We start from the raw sequence: 26,831 nt of genomic DNA on the forward strand, positions 1-26,831 counted from the left end.
CAAGAAGAACAAGCATATGTTTATTTCATGCTTATTTTATGCCCAACATTTCATTAGATGCCTTGGGGAATACAAAACATTGGATTCTGGATATTGTCAAGTAGTTTAAAGCTTAATTGAAGATGTTTAAGTGGCATATGGAAATCACATATGAAATATATATGAATGTACCTGGTTGCATATAATTTAAAAAAATTGGTTTAGAAAAGCTAGGAAGGGATGAGATAACTGGAGATTGATTTTTATAGAGTCAGTGCCTAAAGCAACCAGTAAAGATTGAATGAAAATTTTTAAGAAATTTTTTTTAAATTTCAAGTTTATATCATATGAAATTTTGTTTAAAAACACTATGTTTTTACTCATTTAGAAACCAGCTATATGGTGCAATAAGATAATCTTTATAAAAGTTTAATTTGTCTTAATTCTACTATAAACTGTAAAGACACCAATAATGGTTTGATGTGTTAAAATAACTGTGAATTGATTTTGGGAGAAAACTAATTTCAGCAACTAGATCGCTCATTCTTCTTGGCATACCCATGATTTGAAAATCTTATGCAATCTCTCCACTTTTTTGTTTGTTTGTTTGCTTGTTTGTTTTTAAATCTCAGTCCTTTGTTTTTATTTTTGATGTGTATTTTGTTCTAAGACTTTTGTCTTTTGATTTATTTTGTGGCAGTTGTAATATAAAGGCAGGACTATCAAACAAAATTTAAAGCAAATAAAAAGCTCTAATTTGTATAATGAAGAAACTAAATATCAGAATAGGAGCCACTGATAATGTTTGAAACCTGGAAAATATATATTTAAAATTATTTTTGCTAAATACATTCAGTTTAACACAGCATTTATATGCTGCTGAATCTAATTTTACGTGATAGATATGTTCATACTTGTTTTGAGTTTTGAGTTCCTTAATTGTTGTAAAAAAAATTCTCCATATCTTAATGCTTAATAGTAAAAATTTATTTTTTGCTGACATCTGTCTTGAATGAGTCAGAAGGGGCTCTCTACTTCATATAGTAATCTAGGGACCTGGGCTCCTTCTAGCCTGCAGCTTTGTCCTCTTTTATATCCTTGAAGTTCTCTCTCCTTTGTTGATAGATGGGAAAAGAGAGAGAGTGCATGGAGAAAGGCCACCTGTTCTTACCAGCTCAGCCACAAAATGCATGTGTCAGTTCTGCCCACATTCTACTGGGGAAAAATGGTGATATAGCATATTTAGATACATACAGCAAGGAAATGTAATCTAGCTGCCAGTCATATAAATGAGAAAAACACACTGGATATCAGAAGTTGTTTGTGCAAGTCTAATCAAGATTCATTTGTTTAAATCTAGGAAAAACTTAAGTACTTAAAATAATGTCAGCAAATTGAAAAGAAAACCTACTCTTCTAGCAGGCAATATATAACTAAAGGGAGTTCAGTGGGGAGATTCTGAAGAAATTTATGCAGCAAAAAAAAGATATCATTGACCCCAAATCAAAATATTTGTCTTCTGATATGTAATCCAGCATGTGTTAATACAGAAAAAGAAGCATTAAAGCAAATAAATTAGAGAGAAAACCAATTTCCTTTATAGAAGAAAATTTTATATTTGACTCATAAAATAATCTTCTTTCAATATCTGTGATCTAAAATGGGGGAGGAAAGGATTATCACATAACATCTGGGTACCACTTGGCAAATTTCATCAAGCTTTGAGATTTTTACTCTCATTTATGAAAAAGAAATTATTCAGAAATAAATACAAAGCAAATCTTCTTAATTATATTCTAAAAAAATTCTTGATTAGCTTCTTCAAATTTTCTTCATCAACTGTAATTCTTAGATCCTTTAAAAGCAAACTTAGTTGGCTTGCCTGAGGGAAAAAGAAGAAAAGGGGGATCAAACTCTAAGATTGAGCCTAAGTTCCCCTTTGCTTTAAAGTATCTGTTTAAATAATTAGTTTATGAGTGAAGAAAGGGTCATTGCTGCTGTCTTCCTGACATTTGCATATCCACGTGAATCAGGGAAAGTGTGTGTGTGTGTGTGTGTGCATGGGCATGTGTACCTACTGTAGGAGAGTAGAGGAAATACAAGTGGGGGAGAGAAGAACTAAGTAAAGATAGAATATTGAAGGTGGCAACTTACCCTTAACTTAATTTAATATGCTAGCCTATGTAAATATAAGCACTTCCACTTAAAAATTGATGTTTTAAAACTAAAGTTAGTATATTTAAAAGATAAGTCGAAATTATTTTTTCTAAAGAACTAAGTATAATACCATAAAAGCATAATGTAACACTATTGTTTTTAAATATACATAGTAATTTGAATAAATGTTCATATTGTCATCCAAGCCTTTTTTTTTTTTTTTTAAAGATTTTATTTATTTATTTGAGAGAGAGAGACAGTGAGAGAGAGCATGAGCGAGGAGAAGGTCAGAGAGTGAAGCAGACTCCCCATGGAGCTGGGAGCCCGATGTGGGACTCGGATCCCGGGACTCCAGGATCACGCCCTGAGCCGGAAGCAGTCGTCCAACCAACTGCGCCACCCAGGCGTCCCTCATCCAAGCCTTTTGAGTGAAATAATAAATTTCATTTGTAATTAGCAGCATTCAGTTAATCTGCTAAGAAGTCACTTAGAACAATTTTATAATTGTGATGGTTAAAACTTTTCCTTCCAGTATTTTTTAAACTAATGAGTTGACCTGCACTTACTTTCTTTTCTTTTAATATTCTCTCCAAGATTGATGTACCACAAACAACCAAAGCTGCCGGAGTTTTGGTGCCCTGCGTCTCCACCAGTCTACCACTGTTTACACCAGCCCCTCTGCTTGGAAAGACTGCACACTCAGGTCCAGTTAGTTTTTTGGTGACCTAAATTCAGCAATAAGAGCTTGACTAAAAGGAATCTGGTACACCAGTGTCTCCTTAGTGAAATCCTCACGATTGACTTCCACTTTCATGTTTGATGTAGTTCAATCCCAGAATAGCAATCACATCCTGTCCATTGTAAAAACAAATCCAGATCCTAATATATGTGTTGGAATAGCTGCTCTTTTGTGTTATTCACTGTTGTGAATTAATCATGCTATCCTCTCTTTGTGAGGATAGTTGAAAGAAGATATTAGTGTTATATTTAGTTATTTGTAATTGCATTACACTGAAGAAAGCATTACAATAAATTACTCTGTTTACTCTTTGTCTGATAGTTTTAATAAAATACTCAATTGCAGGAAAAAAAAACTTCATTTAAATTATCTGTACTGTTTAAATTCACTTATTTGTTTCTTCTTTAAATCCATGATATATCATTAGTATAATGCTGCTTAAACTATTTAAACAGTTGCCAGTTTTAGTCCTGGATTTGTTTAATTCTGTAACTTAGTATATTCAAAGCCAAATACATCATCTTCTATTCAAAAACCACCCTTTCCCACACTACTCTATTTTTGTTTGTTAGATAGCATGGTGCCCCATGTCAACTATGACCAAAAATTTAAAGTTATGTTTAATTCTTTTTTTTCCTCCAATTTATTTATTTTCAGAAAAACAGTATTCATTATTTTTTCACCACACCCAGTGCTCCATGCAAGCCGTGCCCTCCATAATACCCACCACCTGGTACCCCACCCCCCCCACCCCCCCCACCACCTCAAACCCCTCAGATTGTTTTTCAGAGTCCATAGTCTCTCATGGTTCACCTCCCCTTCCAATTTACCCAAAAGCACATACCCTCCCCAATGTCCATAACCCTACCCCCTTCTCCCAACCCCCCTCCCCCCAGCAACCCACAGTTTGTTTCGTGAGATTAAGAGTCACTTATGGTTTGTCTCCCTCCCTATCCCATCTTGTTTCATGGATTCTTCTCCTACCCACTTAAGCCCCCATGTTGCATCACCACTTCCTCATATCAGGGAGATTATATGATAGTTGTCTTTCTCCGCTTGACTTATTTCGCTGAGCAAAGGAAACAGTTAACAAAATCAAAAGTTATGTTTAATTCTTTACCTTGCCTTGTGTGTTCAGCCATTTGGCAAGACCTCTTGTTCCTTCTGCTACAATGCCCTCCACCTTCATTCCTTTTTTCTTCCCTAGTTCATTTCCTCAATACCACTCAATTGCTACAGTGTCCTAGGTTTTTCCATTATCTCTCATCTCTCCCTTCTTATAATGTTCTCAGATTGGTCCTATGGGTATGGGATTTGGATCGTGACTCTTCAAAAGTAGAAAAATATAAACTCTTCAGCAGGTTCAAAGACTTTGCATTAACCTCACTGAATGCCCATGTTGTCTTATGTCATCTAACAGTATTGAGGAATAGTAAAGATTAAAGACTGATCTATTCCTAAATTTATGTGATTGTTTTGTACTAGTATCACATTTATGAACTTCTTTCTACTTAATAATGCTTAACGACAAATCTAACAACGGCATTAGGGAATTATGTTAATAATGAAGACGTTGACATATCTACATTAAGTTATGAAGAAGGCATGATAGAACAAACCTTTGTGATAGAGTATGCCACTGTTTTTTATCTTATCAAAATAATGTGGTTGCTCTATTAGATTATTATATATCATATAAAATGAGATTTATAATTAGTCATGTTTTTTAAGAAAATCATAATTGTTACTATCATCCTCATTTTTTTAATACTTTAGATGACTTTAATTTACATCATTTTCTCTTTTTTAATTAATTAATTAATTTATTAAAATAAACCTATTATGTATTTTTATCCCCAGGGCTATAGGTCTGTGAATCGCCAGGTTTACACACTTCACAGCACTCACCATAGCACATACCCTCCCTCTTCCAACTCCCCTCCCCCCAGCAACTCTCAGTTTGTTTTGTGAGATTAAGAGTCACTTACAGTTTGTCTCCCTCCCAATCCTATCTTGTTTCATTTATTCTCCTACCACCTTAACCCCCCCATTGTTGCATCTCCACTTCCTCATATCAGGGAGATCATATGATAGTTGTCTTTCTCCGATTGACTTATTTCGCTAAGCATGGTACCCTCTAGTTCCATCCACGTCGTCACAAATGGCAAGATTTCATTTCTTTTTTTTTTTTTTTTTAGACAATACCCACTTTATTTCAGCCAAAACCAGAAAAAACTCCAGTCTATCCCTGCTAATAAAGGTCAAGTGAAGAGCCTAGACTTCTGCCATTGCTAAGAGGTAAGGATGTACCCCAAGCTACCCCATGGACAATAGCCTGGACATAAAAATATTTTGACAAATTTAAAATAATTTAATCATATGGAGCATATTCTCTGACCACAATGGAATCAAAATAAGAAACAATAACAGAAAGTAACAGGTAAATCTAAAAATACTTGTAAACTAAATAGCACATTAAAAAATAATTTATGGATCAAAGGGGAAGTATCAAAGGAAATTTTTTTTATAAATATATTTTTTTAAGATTTTATTTATTTATTTGACACAGAGGGAAAAAGAGATCACAAGTAAGCAGAGCAGCAGGCAGAGAGGGAGGGGGAAGCAGGCTCCCGGCTGAGCAGAGAGCCTTGATGCAGGTTTTGATCCTAGGACCCTGAGATCATGACCTGAGCTGAAGGCAGAGGCTTAACCCACTGAGCCACCCAGGCACCCCATCCTTGTACTTTTTTTTTTATTATTTTTTTTTATTTTTTATAAACATATATTTTTATCCCCAGGGGTACAGGTCTGTGAATCGCCAGGTTTACACACTTCACAGCACTCACCAAAGCACATACCCTCCCCAATGTCCATAACCCCACCCCCCTTCTCCCAACGCCCCTCCCCCCAGCAACCCTCAGTTTGTTTTGTGAGATTAAGAGTCACTTATGGTTTGTCTCCCTCCCAATCCCATCTTGTTTCATTTATTCTTCTCCTACCCACTTAAGCCCCCATGTTGCAAGATTTCATTTCTTTTGATGGCTGCATAGTATTCCATTGTGTATATATACCACATCTTCTTTATCCATTCATCTGTTGATGGACATTCAGGTTCTTTCCATAGTTTGGCTATTGTAGACATGGCTGCTATAAACATTCGGGTACACATGCCCCTTCGGATCACTACGTTTGTATCTTTAGGGTAAATACCCAGTAGTGCAATTGCTGGGTCATAGGTTAGTTCTATTTTTAACATTTTGAGGAACCTCCATGCTGTTTTCCAGAGTGGTTGCACCAGCTTGCATTCCCACCAACAGTGTAGGAGGGTTCCTCTTTCTCACATCCTCGCCAGCATCTGTCATTTCCTGACTTGTTAATTTTAGCCATTCTGACTGGTGTGAGGTGATATCTCATTGTGATTTTGATTTGTATTTCCCTGATGCTGAGTGATGTGGAGCACTTTTTCATGTGTCTGTTGGTCATCTGGATGTCTTCTTTGCAGAAATGTCTGTTCATGTCTTCTGGCCATTTCTTGATTGGATTATTTGTTCTTTGGGTGTTGAGGAATTTACATCAATTTCTATGCAGACCAGTAATGATCAACATAACCTTCTTTCATGCCAACAAGGCTCTACGCTTTACTCAGTGTTGCAGATTGTCTTACCCCAGAAGCAATCTCTGAGACAGTTAATCATACAGGAAGTTTATTACAGGGCATGCCTTCTATCAGTACCTGTGGAAGAGAGAGGATGAAATCAAGATTGAAAAGAGGGATAAAAAGAGTTGTGATTTTTCCCCAACAAAAGCCTGCATTGATCTCCCAAGTAGTAGTGGAGTTGGAGGAGCATGTCAGAGTTGGCCCGAATTGAACAAGGACCTGAGCCTTCTTTTCTGCATATGAACAAGCACTGATGTCACATGAGCCCAGAAGGACTTTCTGCCTTGAGAGTGGTAGCTAATCAGTCCTTCAGGGCAGTCTTCCTGCAGCACTCTGGCAGTTGTGGCCATAAATGCTTCATTTCCAGTAGAAGATGTTAATGGCACACTACAGTATTGACCTTAAGATAAACAGTAATGCTTTTGTACATGTTAGGGTGTTTCTGCCATACCTAAGTTACAATGCCTATAAACACCACCTGGACTTTACAGAGACCTCTTCTGATATCAACCATGAAACCATCCACCTGTGAAAATCACTATCCTCTGAATTAGTAACATATGGGATAATGAAGTCAGGATCATTTAAATAAGAACTGCAAATGGTGTTTTTGGAAATGGCATCCTTATCTTATTTTACAAAGATGCACGTATGGATTTATCAGATTACCTTGTTGACATGTCAACAAGGCTGAGAGTTTGCTTTTAAAGGCAGAGAAAATATGTAAATGTCAGTGGATGGTAGGTTATCATGTGCATCATATTATGAAAGCAGCATGTTTGAACTGAAAATGCAATGTTTCTTAAGCCAGCCCCAACATTTAAGAATAAAAGAAGCAGCAACATTCCACTGTCTGCCTGTGATAGGCAGGATAATGTCTCTCTACAGATGCATAAGTCCCAACCCTCAGAATCTGTGACTGTAGTACTATATTGGTGATAAAAGGACTTTGCAGATAAGATTAAGGTTACAGACCTTAGCTAGAGTATTCTAGATTATTTGGGTGAGTCCACTTTAATCATATGGATCCTTATATCCAGAGAACTTAACTCTAGCTAGTCAAAGAGCTGTTAGGGAAGAGGAAGGAGGAGAAATTTAAAATCTGGGAGGGACTCTACCCATTGTTGCTGACTTTGGAGATGAAGGAAGGGGGTGACAAGCCAAAGAATGTAGATGCTTCTTGACTTCACTTCTACAACTGCAGAGACTAGAATTCTGTCAAGTCCTCAGATGAGCGAAGAAGTAGACTCTCACCTAGAACCTCTAAAAAGGAACATGACTCCCTCGTGCCTTGGTTTTAGCCCAGTGAGATCCAAGTTCGACTTATAACCTACTTTCTTACAACTATAAAAAGATAAATTTGTTTTCTTTAAGCTGCTAAGTTTGTTGTAACTTGTTATGGCAGCAATAGAAGACTAATGCAGATACCCTGCATTTCTTTAAAACTGGATCAGACAGCCCAGGGAGATGTGATAAATTAAAGGTGAGGGTGAGAGCTGCTGTTAAATGGATAAAAGCAAAGGAAGTAAACACATAGAATGTTGCAATGAGAAGGTACTATTTAAATGTGTTGAATAGAACCTCTAAGAACAAATTGTACATTTACTATTATTTTGCCTAGATATATTTTTGGCTAGAAGCAAGGATGCTGGTCACAGTTTGACTACTTAACTCCTTGGGTGTTTTTAAACAGGTATTTTAGATGAGTATTATTTTTGAAACTGTAGAAAATCTATAAATTTGTGAATGTTATTGATAGGACCAGAACTAAAGAACTTCTGGAAGACAGCTTATTGCTATGCTTAAAAATATGTTGCCATCTCACTGTCTTCTTAAAAAGAGCAAGGATATAGGAAGGAAGGAAGCAGTAATTTTTATATGGCAGTTTTATTAGCATAACTAATCTGGTATCTAAAGACATGGTAGGGTCTTTCTTTAAATGATATTCAGAACCTCAAGGAAGCTAGAATTGTTAGACTGACCTAATATGCAACTTACCAGTAATTGTCTAGTGACTCATTTATGAATTTGCCAAAGGATATAACATTCAGATGACTAAATAAAATATGCACAGTTTCTCCTTTCTGTAACTCATCTAAACTTTCATCATCTGTCCCCACACATATGGGAATCGGAAAACACTTATTTTATTCCAGTGTGGTAAATTCAGTACTAAGCAGCTAAAAATAAACAAAAACACGACTTATTTATCTCTGCTTAAAAATGTTCCCATACCCGTAGTTTTCTGCCATGCCTGTTCCAGTTTGGTGTGTGACAGTGTGGCTGAGGCATCCAGCAATGTGTTGTCTCCTGCTAGAATCTCCAGTGGGAAGAGGAGCACTTACTTTTGGCTTCTTCTTCTACCTCTTTAATAGATCTCTCCATTCTAAGACATTATCCCACAAAGAAGAGGCCAGAATAAGTGAGTGTTGCCGCTTCTCTCTGCCTCTGTCCTCTATTGTTGCAAATCTTCCAGGATATTAGAGGAAAGCCATCCACTTTGTGTTTCACTGTGGCTCAGATGACACAGGCCATATTGTCCTCTTTCCCAAGGATGTTCGACTCACCTCCTTTCTCTTAGGACTGTAATTTCAGGAGAACAACCTGAGAACAGGATGTCTTAGGTACAACAGGAAAATCATCCCAAGGTAATGTTTTCAAAATACTTTTACCATTACTCTTCCTCTGTAGGAAAACATTGTGTCCCAGGAAAAGGTGTGGATGCCCTTTTGAACTTCTTCCACCTTTCTGAGATGACTGGATCTAGCGTTCTAGCAGAATATATATATTTTTTTCTTTTTTTTTTCCAGTCAACTTTTCCTGCGGTGTGAATAGGCAAATTTGGCCTCTGGGTGAAGTTTGTTTTTTGTTTTTTGTTTTTTTAATCACTGAAGTTATTTATGCTCCCAAGAAACTTACTTCCCTCCCAGTTCTGGTCTCTATCCCACCCATATTTACTCTCGTAAAAGGACTAAGTCGGTGGATCTTGTACATAAATGGATGAGAAATCGCCTCTGTTTATAGGTATTTGATATGGCTGCTGGACCAAACATCTGATTTCCAAGCATTTTCTCTCCCCCCAGATTATCTGTCCATTTATCTTGCTGAATATATGGTTCAAGAGGAAATGGGCTGCCTTGACCCAGTATTTCATAAGACAATCCTGCCTATATTGTCTGTAACCTAGGAAACTTCAAGCTGGTAAGAGCATTTACAGAAAAATTCTGGTGTGGCTGTGGAATTATACATTTTCCTTCAAACAGCAGCATTTGACATGACTCAGGCTACTGGGACTGGGCTTTCTTTCTTAAATAAGGATCTCTGTCTTTGTAAACATTCGAAATTTAAGCAAGCTCTGGAAAGGAACTTGTCCCAGCTATTGTCCTCTTCCTTTCTCTCATCAAACTGGATTTGCCTTTCTCCAACACGGCTGTAACCTGACCTTTCTTGCTCAAATTGAAAGTTGCTTGAAGGAAGAGATAAAATTACACTTTCCTGGATCTCTCACAGTACTTAGTGTGGTGTGGTGTTAGTTGGCTTCAGGCATGTAGTGTGGAAGGAACTGCATGCTCTGCAGGGTTTTTTCAATCACATAAGAGAATGCAGCCTTGGTAGCATTTATACGGGATAGAGTAAGATAACTTTTTTTTTTTTTTTTAAGATTTTATCTATTTATTTGACACAGAGAAATCACAAGTAGGCAGAGAGGCAGGCAGAGAGAGAGAAGGATGCAGGCTCCCCGCTGAGCAGAGAACCCTATGTGGGGCTCGATCCCAGGACCCTGGGACCATGACCTGAGCAGAAGGCAGAGGCTTAACCCACTCAGCCACCATCTAATCTCCATAGAAACTTTGAGGCAGGGAATGGTAGAAGTTAAAGTGGCAGAAATGACATCAATTTGTCTAATTCAGCAATTTAACTGATTTATGTAGACTTCTGGAAAGTGGGAACCAGATTCTAAAATTAGAGTCCTTAGCTCTAAATTCTGGTTTTGCCTCTTATTGATTTATGGACTTGGATAGGATAGTTTCCTCCCATGTAAAATGGGCCTAATAGCAACTGTGTCAGTTGTAGTGAAGGCTAAGTGAAGAGTTAAATATAGAACAGTTAGCACTTGGCACATAATTGGTGCTTAGAATGTCAGCTTTGTTGTTGTTATTGTATTCTTATTAAACCTTTCTGTGAATACCTTTAATGATGTGAGTGGACCACATTATTTCCCAAAACAGCCTCATATAATTTCAAGTCCCTCCATTTTCCATAATGTCCTTATAACTATGTAATGTCCTTCTCTCAGTAATCTCTAGGCCTGTCCTCTGGAAGCCCACAGACTAAACTGTCTCCTTTCCATGAACCTAAAATTTTATATTGTTGAGGAGAACTATGTATTCCCCCTAAGTCCCCTTTTCTCTTAGGTAAAACACGCTTAGGTCTATCGATCAGTCCACACATAGTCCATCTTCTCTCTCCATATATGTGGTCTTTTTTTTTTTTTTTTTTGGTTTATGTTGTTTTTATGGTTATTTTTTATTCTGGTTGTTTGCTTTTGTGTTTTTTTTTTTTATTTTGTTATTTTTTTAAAAGGTTTTATTTATGTATTTATTTGACAGAGAGAGAGAGAGAGAGAGAGAGAGAGAGAGAAAGCACGAGCAGGGGGAGCAGCAGAGGGAGAGGGAGAAGAAGACTCCCTCCTGAGCAGGGAGTCTGATGTGAGGCTCATTCCCAGGACCCTGGGATCATGACCTGAGCCAAAGGCAGACACTTTACCAACTCAGCCATCAAGGTACCCCTTTTTAATTTGTTTTTAATTGTTTGTTAAATCTCTAGTTTACAGAACAGAATATATATTTCAGATATACGCTCCGAAGCACAGATGAGAGTATCAGTGGGTTTCACTCCTCATCTTTGCTCATTGTTCTGTCTGTGCTGGTGAAGTGCTATTACTGCTTTTGTTGTTATTATGGTTGGGGAATCATGTTTATGACTTAACAGTGAATTAGCAGTCGTTTAATGTTATGTGTTTTTTTGTGCAAGTGATGCTTTTGATTAGCATCTCCCCATTATGTATCTCTGTCTTGATTTACTGAATCCAAAGAGCATTATCTACAGATATAATGAATGTAATACATTCTATACAAAAGTCTATGACTTCACATTTGAAGAAGAATAAACTGCATATGAGAGAAGACAAGAATCATCCATTTGCATGTTGTTTACAGATATTACCATGCAGTTGGGTTCACTTTGCTGGATGGACTCTCTTCCTGAGTATCCTGGCTGCCTTCATCTCATAACCAATCAACATTGTGAACATCTGTCTCTCTATTGGCTTGGAGAGAATCTATCCTATGTTTAATCCAATACTGTTGTTAATAAAGAAGAAACTTATTAGCTAAGTTTTAGCTAAAGTGTTGTGCCTCCATTGATTGAGTCAAATGCCTTCCTGAAATTTGATTTCCTTAGATTTCTCAGAAGAGAGACCGAAGCTGGCTAGTATGACATTGGAGGGAGTGGAAAGACGGTGAGAACTAAATGCTTGACTAAGCTTGGTTTGATGTGGTATCTAGAAAAAGATGATAATTAAAGGGATCATTTATAAAATGTACTGCAGAGAAATGTGCTAGAGAAAATGTACTTAAAGTTGCACTGACTTATAATTATTTTATTATAAGATCTTCTCGTCTTTTTCTGCTTAGAATTTATTAGAATACTATCCTCAGAGGTATCTTTCAAATATTTGTTTATATGGTTCAGATTTTTCTGTTAGTGCCAGAGGAAATTCAGGTAAAAAATTAATTCACCTTAGGAATGTCTCCTTGGGAGACATTTGATCTAGTATTCTACTTTTAGCACCTTTGCAAAATTTAATAATCCCTGCTGTTGGAATTGTAAAACTCTTACTCCAAATACTTCAAGAAATCTTTTAAAAATCTGCTTACTCAAAACTCAAGTATATCAACCTTACAATTACATTCTCAGTTGCTGTAATTTCAGATAGTCTTTGAATATGTTTTGTTCACAAATTATGATATTATCCACATAAGTTATATCAATTTCATAACCTTTATTCTTTTATGTAATTAAATATTCTAGTAGGTTTGTGTTGATAGATACTGGGCTAAATTCTCTATATCCTTCAAATTTCTTGTGCATATTCACATGGTCCAATCCTATACCACTTTGTGGTTATTATTAAGCCTTTTTTCCTGAATTATACTTAGGTGGACCATAGAATTTATTGTTCAAAGACACTTTTCCAAGTAGACTGGGCCACTGTAAGTAATTATTTGGGGGTAAACTGGAGCTGTTCTAGGAAGTGTTTAGTGTAAGATAACCTTATTAGAACAAATGCTCATTTAAAAAAAATAGAAAATACAGATAAATAGTTCATTTATTTGTTTATTTATTTATTTATTTATTTATTATTTTTAAGAGATCAAGAGAGACAGCCCACGTGCATGGGGTTTGTGGCAGGACAGAGAGGGAGGGAGAGAGAATTTCAAGCAGGCTCCACACTCAGTGTAGAGCCCAAAGCAGGGCTCAATCTCACAACTCAGAGATCATGACCTGAGCAGAAATCAAGTATCGGACACTTAACTGACTAAGCCCCAGATTGCCCCCAGATAAATATTTTAAAAATCACTCACAGTCCCTTAACTTCTTTTTCCTTCTTTCTCTTTACTGGTAAGTATTTACATATATGGCTATGCATATATAGTTATACATTCATACATACATACATATGTATATACCCATATCCATATTTATACATACAAGCACATATTGTGTGATTGGAATCACATAACTTCAAAACGCATTTCAGTGGCTCAGTATTATTTTGCTGTATGAGTGTGTTCAAATCCCATTTAATTCGTTCATTGTGGAATATTTACACTTTTTCTTGTTAATACCACTGTGATGCTATCCTTATACATAAGTTTATTTATAGCATTTTTTTTTTATGGTAAGATACTAGAAGCAGATTCATTGAATCAGGGAGTGTTGATATCATAATGTCCTTGACACATCTTTTCACATTAATTTTATAAAAATTTTATGAATTAGCCACTGTTGTCAGTCTATGAGAGCTGTTTTACCACACTTTTACCATTATTGGGCCATATTATCATTTTTATTTTATCATTACTTACTTCTCAGAAAAAGTGGCAAAAAATTATAAAGTTACTTAAGTTAAAACATCAAACTGCCCTTCTAAGGTTTTAATTTCCATGAAATTTGTTTCAGGTGGCTCATAAGTTAGCTAGAGAAATGAAAAGTAGACTATTTTAATTAGCTTTAATCCATTCTTATGGTCCAATTGAATTCAATAGTTTGCAACCAAGAACTTAAAAACTGAAAAGAAAAGCTGTTTTTCAGATACAACCTTTATAGGGGAGCAGTCCTCCCATCTTTCTAAGGCAGACTAATCTAACATTTCTGGTGTTTTCCTCTGAGATATGGCAGATCAGAGATATATTGTTAATATTCCTTCTTGGAAAATACTTTGACTACTGCAACTGCTATACTGGACTGTGTTTTTGAAGGCATTTGTTCGAAGGCGTTTAAGTTAAGAGACACTTAACATCTCAAAGAGATGAGTGGTAGAGAAAGGTATACCTTGCAGCCTCAGGAAGCAGTGCTTTAAAGCATGGGCTCCACAGTTAAATTGCACATTTAAAAAAAAGTCCTGGGGTACCTGGGTGGCTCAGCCGGTTAAGCCTCTGCCTTCAGCTCAGGTCATGATCTCAGGGCACTGGGATTAAGCCCCGCAATCTCGTTGGGCTCTCTGCTCAGCGGGGAGCTTGCCTCACCCTCTCTCTCTCTCTGCCAGCCTCTATGCCTCCTTGTAATCTCCGTCAAATAAGTAAATAAAATCTTTACCAAAAAAAAAAAAAAAAAAAGTCCTAGCATTACTTCTAATTGAGAGATTTGGGGCACCTTTTTGTTTAAGTTTTTTTGTTGTTGTTGTTGTTGTTACTTTTTTAAAATTCCAATTAGTTAACATACAGTAGTGTAATATTAGTTTTAGTTGTACAATATAATGATGCAGCATTTCTATACAGCACCAGGTGCTCATCATAACAAGTGCACCCCCTAATCTCCCTCACTTATTTAACCCACACTCCCCACCTCCCTTTTGGTAACCATCAGTTTGTTCTTAATAGTTAAGAGCCTGTTTCTTGATTTGCATTTCTCTTTCTTTTTTCCCCCCTTTGCTTTTTTTGTTTATTTGTTTGATTCTTAAATTCCACATATGAGTAAAATCTTTCTTACCTCTCTAAGCTTCAGTTTAATCTGTTAGGAAAAGCAAAGCAAAGAATACTATAACACCTTTTTCTAGGGACTATATGCAATGATCTTTCTTTCTGTTCCTATTTATTAGAAGTAAGCAAGTCCTAATAATCTATAACAGAAGTGTGTGTGAGAAAGAGGAGAGAGAACGTTTTTGGCTTATAATTAGGTGTGGACTTTATATTCTTGGACCTGATGTACTATGTTACTCTTAAAAAGAATGTCCAAGAATACTATAAATGACATCAACATTGTGATTTGATTATAGTAATTATATAAAATAATGTCTAACCATTCTTTTTTAAAAAGATTTTATTTATTTGAGAGAGAGAGCACAAGCTGGGGGACACACAGAGGGGAAGGGAGAAGCAGACTCCCCACTGAGCTCAGGGACCCTGAGCAGGGTCATAACCCTGGGAACATGACCTGAACTGAAGGCAGCTACTTAACCACTGAGCCATCCAGGTGCCCCAGCATTGTACATTCTTATGCAAGGCATAATCAACAGCAAAATCTAACATAGTCCTTTAGTTCTTATGTTAAATTGTCATGAGCAAAAGTTTTTGGAAATTCCCAGTCCACACACTAATACTCTACTTATCTTCTGGAAGTGTATTAATAACAAAAAGAACTTTAAAAATATACCTTATTCAAGAACAGCATTGTTCATTTACCAGAGATGGTTTCCCTAGATGGCCCCTTCATTAGAGATCATATCTAGAAAACATTTCAGCAAAAATAGATCCTGTCATAAAAATATAGACTTGAGAAGATCTAGTTTTTTATAGAAAAGAATTGTGACATCAGGTCAAGTTGCTAAATGCATAAATAAAATCAGTTTAGAGAATGATTCAATGTATCTTGAACACAGATGATTCACTCACTTATTGGTAATTGTGCTTTTTGTAATTTTCTTGGAAAATTAAACTTCAAAATACATACTACAAAATACATACTCATACTTCAAAATTTATACTCATACATACTTTTATGGATGAGTGGGTTAGGCCTAGAAGCACAAAAATCTGTCAGACTCAGTTTCAGCCTGTGAAGAGAGATCAAGAAAGAAAGGGAGCATAATGTAACATATTGAGTTTTGAGAACTAGGAATAATTTTAAAAGGTGAGCCTACTTCATTAACTTTAGAAACCTGATCCTGAGAAGAAACAAAAATGTTGAAATCCTGTGGAATTCAATCATACAAAACACAGTGGGGTCAGAGAAGCTGCTAAGTTAGAGTCTGTCTACAGAGAAAAACAATGCAGACCCGGGAATCAACTGTTAACACGTTTTTTAAAAAGTAGTAGATAAATAAAAAAATTTATACTTTGGGGGCGCCTGGGTGGCTCAGTGGGTTAAGCCGCTGCCTTCGGCTCGGGTCATGATCTCAGGGTCCTGGGATTGAGTCCCGCATCGGGCTCTCTGCTCAGCGGGGAGCCTGCTTCCCTCTCTCTCTCTCTGCCTGCCTCTCCATCTACTTGTGATTTCTCTCTGTCAAATAAATGGATAAATTCTTAAAAAAAAAAATTATACTTTGAATTGATTGGTGTTTTGCATTTGAAATTAAACCTGCACTTATTGAATATTAACTGTTGGAGAGTTAAGTGATAGGAGTATCAAAAATGGACTGTTCAATGAAAAAGAACCTGGAGACTGAAACTTACAGTAAATAAAACATAGTCATAGAAGCTTCTTTCTTCAACATTTTCTCTTTTGACTATTTTTTTCTCCAACTTCACTGAGATATAATTGACATATAACATTGTACATATTTAAGATATACAACAGATTAAGTTGATACATCACATATTATTGAAGTGATTACTACCATAACCTTAGCTAATACTTCCATCATATCAATGATTACCATTTGTTTTTTGTGATAAGAACATTTAAGATCTACTCTCTTAGGTCTGCAGTCTTCAAATCTACAACATATTGTTAACTCTAATCACCCTGCTGACATTAACTCCCCAAAACCTAATTCATCTTATAACTGGAAGTTTATACTTTTTGAACAACATCTACCAATTTCCCCCACCTTGCAGACCCTGGTAACCACCATTCTGGTCTCTGCTTTCATGATTTCAGCTGTTTTAGAGTCCATCTACATGTAATATCAGATAGTATTTGTCTTTCTCTTCTTCATTTATTTTATTTAGCGTTATGCTCTCGGGATCCATCCATGTAGTCACAAAGGACAGGATTTCCTTCTTTGTTATGGCTGAATGATATTCCAATGTATATGTATACCACATCTTCTTTATCCACTCATCTCTTTTTTAAAAAAAATATTTATTTATTTGACAGAGACTACAAGTAGGCAGAGAGGCAGGCAGAGAGAGAGGAGGAAGCAGGCTCCCTGCTGAGCAGAGAGCCCAGTGAAGGGCTTGATCCCAGGACCCTGAGATCATGACCTGAGCCGAAAGCAGAGGCTTTAACCCACTGAGCCACCCAGGTGCCCTATCCACTCATCTCTTGAAGGTCATGTACATTATTTCCATATCTTGGCTGTTATGAATAATGCTACAGTGAACACTGGAATTCTTCATACCTTCTTGTATGGCATTTGCCCTGGAAAAACAAGTGTTTGCGTTCAATCTTTTCTTGGAAGCATGCCTTTCCTTAGATTTCAAGTTAGGTGATTATGTTCTGACTCTGATTATGCTCTGACTCTGTTTTCGTGGCTACCATCTGACTATTCTCAAGAGATACTTGATTTTGTAGATCAAAGCTTTTTGTTCTTTTTGCTGAGATTATAGCTGTTTTAACTATACGGGAGTGGTATTCTTTCTAGTTTCCTCCATCCTTTGTAGATGCTAACCACTTACAGAAGTTTGGGAGTTCCATTCTTATGTTTTAATCTTTAAAAGTCTTCAAATGTCCTTTTGTGTTTCCCATTCTTTTTGAACATTTTCCTAGTTGGAGCTATAAAATGTCCCTTAAAGAATTTTACCCTGGGGCAGGAGATTTCAATCCAAATGAGGAAATTAACTCTTTCTTTTAACTTGGGGAGATTTGTAACCAACTTTAAAGTGGAATCCCATATGAAACATGTTCAAATGTGGTAAGGGATTAAGTTAATTTGAATTTATTTCCTTTGGTATTTGCTGGATAACTGGGAGTTTATTTATTTTAAGCTATTCAAAGGGTTTTAATATTTTTATTTTTGTTGATGCTGTTTCCTGTTTCATTTGGAGAAATGATGGAATTATGTTTCCGAAGAAAACATTTTGCATTAGCAGAGATAAGACCTATTTAAGGACCAAGAAATAATAAATGATCTTATAAAATGCATTTTATTTTATTTCACTGAATTTTATTTTCAGGTAAATATAAAATAAATGTTTATTTCCTTTACTTACTCTCAAGAATAAGTCAGGAAGATTCTAAATAGTCTCTGAAGAACCACAAAGTAAATATATGAATTAATTACTTCAAGTAAGTTTGTATTGAGTATATACTATGTGTCTGTGACTTCAACACACACTCAGATACAATGGGGAGCAAAGGAAGGTAGTAGTATCTTTGATCTCATTTAAGCTCAGATTGTTTCTAATTAACCCTGAAGCCCAATTAAATATTGATTTTAGGGGAAGAGATATTCTTTAATCATATAATTATAATAAAAATATATATCATTACACACTGTGAGTATCCTTCTGAATAAAAATTATAAGTTTCCATGAAATAGTATAAAGGAACACTGGAGTCAGATTCTGGGTGGGTGTGTGTGTGAAAAAACACATCACAGAGAAAATTACATTTAAAATGAGATACAGGGAAAGGTACTATATAGACAGAAACTATGCAGAAAAAGTGCTCTAGGAATATGAACAGAAGTGCCCTTGAGTGCTCTTTGAACACTGAACTGTACATGCAAAGGATAAGACTCAGCAAGTTCAGGGAAAGAATAACTACCAAAAAGCTGTAAGGTAAACATTTCCCAAATCAAACACAAGGCTAGGGGACATTCAGATTTTAAACAGTAAGAGTAACAAAACCTTGTTGGATATGTGAGGTGTTAAAAGACAGAGTGTGTTGGTTTGGAAAAAATGCAAGAACCAGCTATATACTAGTTACCAGACACCCACTTTAAATAAAATATACAAGTGAAAAGAAAAAGGATGGAAAAAGTTAAACAGAGCAAATCTTAGTGATAGGATGAAGAACATGTGTTAATAATAGACAAAGTAGACTGAAGGGCAAGGAATATTTCTAGAGATAAATTAAGATGTTTTGTAATAATAAAAGGTACAATTCATCAAGAAAACATAACAATCCTAAATAATTATATGCCCTGTAAAAGAGATCCAAGCTACATGAAGCTAAAACTGGTAGAAATGAAATTAGACCTGACAAATTCATAATTGTAGGTGGAGATTTAAACACTGTCTCCTAGTAATTGACTAGAACAAGTAGACAGAGTAGCAGTAAACATATATAATCCAATCTGACCGTCTACAGAGTACTCTACCCAACAGCAGTAGAATGCACATTATTTCCAATTGCACATGAAATATTTTACTAAGGCAGACTATAGGCTGGCATATACACATTTTGATAATTCACTTAACTGTCTTATGAAACATATGCTGTATTTATTTTCACTTTATAGATAAAGAAACTGAGAGAAAGAGAAGTTAAATATCTCAGTTGTTAGGAGGCTGAGATGATATTTGAACATGGTGCTGTTTCAGTGTTCATGAGCTTTACTGTAAGATATTACCTCAGAGCACCATCTCCACTATTTGTGAGGTTCATGAAGTAGAAATAGTGGTAAAAGAATTACAAAACTCTGATAAGTTGGACTGGTTTATCAAACTCTAAGGTGGGTTTGCCTAATATATATTTTAATGTATGCCTCTTATCCTAGTGTAAGTATACTGGTTTGAGCTATAAATACGTGGTCTCAAATCTAATAGGCTTATTTTCTTACTAAATTAAAGACAAACTCTTAGAAAGTACTGTATTATAGCCAGTCACATTAAAAAAAAAAAAAAAGGTAACGAAGAGAAATGAGCATTCGAAGAGTCTGATCTGATAAGCCAATCCTGAGAAATTGGCATCCCATATACTTGACAGGAGGAGGAAGATGTTTGGCCTCTCTTCTTGATGAAATGAGTTCTGGAAAATTCTCCTTTGACTTATTCTGAGAAAGAAAGAGAAATCCAGATATGGTTGTGGTAATGGAAATTAATTGAGATAGAACATAGTACTACTCGTTTAGATGCGTTTTAAAGAGATCCAGCCATTACCATCAATTCTGGCCCTTAAGAGTGTAATTCCTGCTCTCTAGACAACAGAGATTAAGACAGAAACATCCTCTAATCTAGCTCTACTTCCAGCTTTCATATCACTGTCACCATCACAGACTTTATTTTCCTCCTTTTATTTGTGAGTAGCTATCAATTACAACAAAATCATGTTGCAATATAAGGCAGCAGCCTCCAGAGTAAACACAACATGACAAGATGGTTGAACACCAGCAAAATGATCAGATTTGAATTTAATTTTTGCAAGAGCCATGCTTTAAAAATTAAATTGCCTACTTTTGGAAGGGAATAAAAAAGTAAAAATTCCAAAAATGAATTGGAACAAGAAAATGAAAACAGTTAATATAAATAGTGAACCATTAAAATTCCACATCAGTCTTTCTGGAGTACTAAGCTGGTGCTGCCATGGAATATAGTGGTACTGCTCTTAGCACTTAAAAAGACAGATAGTTTCACTTGAATAAAATACCCCACGTTAAGTTATATCACTTGGCATTATCTTCTATAACAGAGGTTTTTTAACATTGTATTATTTTCTATTCGTTTTTAAATTTTTTAATAAACATATAATGTATTATTAGCCCCAAATGGGCAGAGGATATTTTCTATTCTTTAAAAGAAAAAAATACTGCATAAATTAATCTGTTATTTTGCCATCAAAAAGCATTTAAATTATGTAAAGGTGACTATTTCAGTATTTTTTAAAATATTTATTTACTTACTTTAGAGAGAGAGAGAATGAGCGGGTGAGGCAGAGAGAGAATCTCAAGAACTCCATGTTGAGCATGGAGTCCAATGCTGAACTTGATCTCAAGACCCTGAGATCACGACCTGAGCTGAAACCAAGAGACAGAAGCTTCACCAACTGGGCCACCCAGGTGCCCCAACTATTTCAGTGTTTTTACACACAGAATCAAACTCTGAGAAACTTTTTAACTTAAAATATTTTTTCTCAGAATTAAAGTATTTTAAAGAACTTTCAATGAAATTTTATTTCTTCTGCCTGAAGAACTTTATCCAATTAGAAATGTGATTATCACAGCAAAACTTTTATTGACAGCAAGAAATAGCTCCACATTTGAAGCAGACAGAATTTTCTCTGATAGCTAAGCCTTGTGGAAGTATTTTTGTTAGCTTTCTATAGCTCTCTGATGATTTATTTGTAAATATTTTTAACATATATAAAATGAATGACAGAAAACATACAGAATTATAAATGCTTTGAATTTCTCTTCCTTCTCCCAGTTAAGGGGAGAGAATTTGTCCTCACCACACTTATTTCTTGATCTTCTGTATTTTCCAGTTGTTGTCAAGAAGTTTTATTGATGTTAAGGATATACTCTTCATGAGAAAGACTGCTTTGAAAATTCAAATTACTTTTATTAATTTTTGTCTGTTGGGTTAAGTTTCTTCAAACCAGCTCCACAGGAGCCTGGAATAACGTCTGGGATGACTCATAAACACTTCCATTTCAAACAGACTTAAAAATTTTTTGCATGCTTGTAACTGCCAAAAGCATAAACATTTTGAGATCCACCGTCATTCCTTTCTATGGGAAATTTTTTCCAGTGTTAAAGTTAGAAGATCAAGTTAGAATTCAGTTATATATAGGCTTGTGGTATCTCACAGATAAATTCCAGCTGCAAGCCATGATAGTGAGCCTAGATTTAATGTTTTATTTTCTGGTTGACACAGTGAGTAATCTGAGCCTGAGTGACAGTAGGGACCCTCAACTAGAACAAATTGATGTATTAGCAAATTCTTCTTTGGGACTTCTCACTGCTTCAAGGAAATAATCTACTTCTGAGGACTATTAAATAAAAACTATCAGAATAAAATCTCTTCACAAATACTCATTTCTGCTTGGGATTTCCTTTATCTTTCTATAATAGATATAGCAAGACTGAAATATTTTTTAGTCTATCTTGTGATTAAACTAATAAATGAGTGTGGAGTGGCTGGGTAGCTCAGTTGGCTAAGTGTTCAGCTCTTGGTATTGCCTCAGGTCACGATCTCAGGGTCTTAGGATCAATATCTGTGTCAGGATCTGTGCTCAGTGAAAAGTCCGTTTAAAATTCTCTCTCTCTCTCTGTGTGCCCTTCTCCCTCCCCCTCTCTCTCTCAAATAAATACATAAATCCTTAAAATAATAATAATACCTGAATAACCAAAGGAATGTTGAAAAAGAAAACCAAAGCTGGAGGCATCACAATTCTGGACTTCAAGCTGCATTACAAAGCTATAATCATCAAGACAGTATGGTACTGGAAAAAAACAGACACATAGGTCAGTGGAACAGAATACAGAACCCATAAATGCACCATCAACTCTATGGTCAACTAATCTTTGACAAACCAGGAAAGAATATCAGTGTCTTTGAAAAAAAGATAGTTTCTTCAACAAATGGTTTTGGGAAAATTGGACAGCAACATGCAGAAGAATGAAACTGGACCACTTTCTTACACCATACACAAAATAAACTCAAAATGAATGAAAGATCTAAATGTGAGACAGAAAACCATCAAAATCCTGGAGGAGAACACAGGCAGCAACCTCTTCAACCTCAGCTGCAGTGATTTCTTGCTAGACACATTTTCAAAGGCAGGGGAAATAAGGGCAAAAACAAACTATTGAGACTTAATATAGGTAAAAAGCTTTTACACAGCAAAGGAAATTATCAACAAAACTAAAAGGCAATCTATGGAGTGGGACAAAATACTTGCAAATGTCTTATTAAATAAAGGGCTAGTATCCAAAATCTGTAAACAACTTATCAAATTCAACACCAACAAACAAAAATTACAGTGAAGAAATAGGCAGAAGACATGAACAGAAATTTCTCCACAGAAGACATACAAATGGCAAACAGACACATGAAAAAATGATCCACATCACTTAGCATCAGGGAAATACAAATCAAAACCACAATGAGATACCACCTTACACCTGTCAGAGTGGCTAAAATTAACAACTCGGACAGAACAGATGTTGATCAGGATGTGGAGAAAGAGAAACTCTTTTACACTGTTGGTGGGAATGCAAATCAGTGCAGCCACTCTGGAAAATGGTATGGAAGTTCATCAAAAAGTGAAAAAATAGAGCTACCTAGACCCAGCAACTGTACTACTAGGTATTTATCCAAAGGATGCAAGCATAAAGATTTGAAGGGCACATGAACCCCAATGTTTATAGCAACAATGTCCATAATAGCCAAACTATGGAAAGAGCCCAGATGCCCATCAACAAATCAATCAATAAAGAAGATGTGGTGTGTGTGTGTGTGTGTGTGTGTGTGTATCTCAGCCATCAAATGAATGAAATCTTGCCATTTGCAATGATGTGGATGGAACTAGAAGGTATGATGCTAAATGAAATAAGTCAATCAGAGAAAGACAATTACCATATGATCTCACTGATATGAGGAATTTAAAAAACAAAACAGATAAACATAGGGGAAGGGAAGGAAAAAATAAAATAAGATGAAAAAAGAGAAGGAGGCAAATCGCAAGAGGTTCTTAAGGAAGGGAGGGAGGTGGGTGGGGAGATGGGGTAACTGGGTGATGGGCATTAAGGAGGGCACTTAATGTAATGAGTACTGGATGTTACATGCAACTGATGAATCACTAAATCCTGCCTCTGAAATTAATGATACAATATATGTTGATTTAACATAAATAATAATGAAAATAGATTAAATATAATAATAAGTGGGTGGGAGATTAGGAGAAAAGTGGTGAGAGGTAGAACTTAAGTAATTAATAGATTGTCATAAATTCATTGTTGCGAATCTTTGCTGGTTTAAGAACAAACATGTAAGAATATGTTAGATGTGGTAATAATCACAAAAATAATCACAAAAATAAAAATCAAATTAACAGATTGGGGTTCCATGGTAATTCTTAGAATAATATCCATATCTGTATTTGCTGGCATGGATGTCAAAGGTTTTGTTTTTCTAATTTCCAGAGTAAAAAATTCTACAATTCAAGATGTGCTTCTTTCCATCTTTTATGGTGATAATACTCTTTACAGTCCTTCTCTCAGAATTTATAGTCATTTGGCTTAGCATATTTACAATTTGAGTAAAGTCTTAAATGTGAAATAGGAATCTGTAAATATAAACATATGTATTTTATTTGAAAACTCAAATCTAAGTACAATGTGCCTTTCACAAGTAGGAATATTTGTATTATCCCATTAAAAGGAATAAAACTTGGGGCACCTGGGTGGCTTAGTCGGTTAAGCCCCTGCCTTCGGGTTAGGTCATGATCTCAGGGTTCTGGGATCAAGCCCTTCATTGGGCTCTCTGCTCAGCAGCGAGCCTGCTTCCCCGTCTCTCTGCCTGCCTCTTTGCCTACTTGTGATCTCTCTCTGTCAAATAAATAACTTTAATATTTTTTTAAAAGGGAATAAAACTTAACTCATATCCCCTTTTATTTTGTCATGATGTATCTTCCATTTTAATACTCTTCCATATGTTTGCAGTACGATAATAACAAAGGAATTTTGATTAACTTAAAAATATTATGAATTATAAAGGAAAAAGGCTTTTTTTAAAAGATTTTATTTATTCGAGAAAGACACAGAGAAAGCATGAAAGGGAGGAGGTACAGAGGGTGAGGGATCAGCAGGCACCTGGATGAGGGTGGGGCCTTATGGAGGGCTCGGTCCCAGGACCCTGGGAACATGACCTAAGCTGAGGTCAGATGCTTAACCAACTGAGCCACTCAGGCATCACAATGGAAATTTTTTTTTTTTCAAAACATCTTTGACAAAAAAAAGGGAATGCTAGTAATGAAATTTTTAAACAATTAGTATGGAAAACTAATACATATATATTATCTATATAAAACAAACTTCTATATACAGTGCTTATTTTTTATTATTATTAATTATTTCTGTTATAAACATCAAGTTAACTGAGAAATTTGAATCAGAAGAAAATTATCAAAGTTTAATATTTAAGTTCAAAAACTTCCTGTGGATGTTTTAGGACAAGTGCCTACCCATCCTTTCTTTTCCTTCCTGACGATCTATTTTCATTATAATGGCTGAGTAATTGCATCAAGCTATCAAAGAAGACAGCAAAGTTCACTGTAGTATATTTATAAAGGACCAATATATTGTAGATTTTTGAGAATAGGCTTTAGAACTAAAATAACTTTCTGCCTGTATTTTCATATATTAGGACTGCTATATTACTATCTTTTCTAAGAACCCACACAAAACAAAAGGAGTCCTCAGTTTTCAAACAAAAGAAAGTTAACTTTCTTTTTTTTATGTTTAATAATTGCAAGATTCCTTTCTTATTTTACAATAAGACCATTTATAGTAACACCATTGTTTATAGTAACACAAATAGCACTCTAGTACAAGACCTTTCAATTGAGTGGTTAGGTTTAATTTTCTTGAGGTTTCTCAGTAGAACTTCTACAATATACTGGGTTATAAGCCTGATTAAATTAGATACCCTAAAATACTTACTCATTAGTTATTGCTACATAACAAAATTTCTCCCCAAACTTAGTAACTGTTTCCAACAACACATTTATTATTTTACACTTTCTGTGGATCAAAAATCCTAAGGATGGCTTAACGGAGTCCTCAATTTAAGGGTCTCAAAATGTTACCGAGCCAAGGTGTTAGCCAGGGCCATAGTGACAGAAAAAGCTTGAATGGGGAAGCATCTGCTTCCAAGTTCACTTCCACTAGGGGTAGGATTCAGTTCCATAAAGGCATTTGGTCTGAAAACTTGCTGTCCTGCCACCAGTTGGCCAGAAGCCACACTTAATCCCTTGTCATGTGTACCTCTTCAACTTGATTCATCAGAGCAGGCACAGAGGAAAACAAGGAGAATGCCATAAAATAGAAGATACAATTTTTTAATAACATAGTCTAAGGAATTAACATTTTTGCTATATTCTAATCATTAGAAGCAATCACTGGGTCCTGCTCACACATGAAAGGGAAGGATTTCACAATGGTTTAGATACCAAAATGCTGGTATCTTTGGGAGACATTTTGGAAGGACACCTGTTACACTATGAAATCATTTTTTAGATTAATGTGAATCATAGTACTATGCCACGCTTCAAACATTTTCTCAGCAATAAATACTTTCGCTTATTTAAAAAAAATGATATAAATGAATGGGTTTAACAAAACAATTAAATGGATGATTCCTAGTACAGTGTTTTTCAAAGAAATAGATGTGGACATTTTCTTATAATATGGGAGGTAGCTAGGAGATTATATATGGTTTTTTTTTCCTGAGTAATGTATGTGTTATCTACCATGTAAGTAGAAAATTGCTGATATCACCACCAATATACCTGTAATCATTTGCTCAGAATGACGTAATTTGTCAGGATTTCAGTTTCCCAGAGCTTTAACTTTCTAATTTTGTTACATTCTAAAATTTCATCCTCAAATTTTAAGGCATTAAAATGGCTTTTTAAAATAAGAATGATGATATTTATCCTGTACTTCCAATATTTTAATTTATTTTCCCAACATCCATTCAGTAACATGCCCCCACCTCCAGCACAGTCTTAAGATACTTTCGAGTGAATGTGCCATGTGTTCAGAAATTTTTTTCAGAGTATTTTATTGTATATAACTATCTAATGAAAGCACATCCCAAATTATTACTTATGGCTGTAATTGGCTTTGATTCCTCTTCAGGGCTTGCTCAGGGCAGCCAACTAAGCAGAGGAATATAAACTTCTGGA

The sequence above is a fragment of the Neovison vison genome, chromosome 3 (assembly GCF_020171115.1).
Source record: "Neovison vison isolate M4711 chromosome 3, ASM_NN_V1, whole genome shotgun sequence".
NCBI classification, from domain to species: domain Eukaryota; kingdom Metazoa; phylum Chordata; class Mammalia; order Carnivora; family Mustelidae; genus Neogale; species Neogale vison.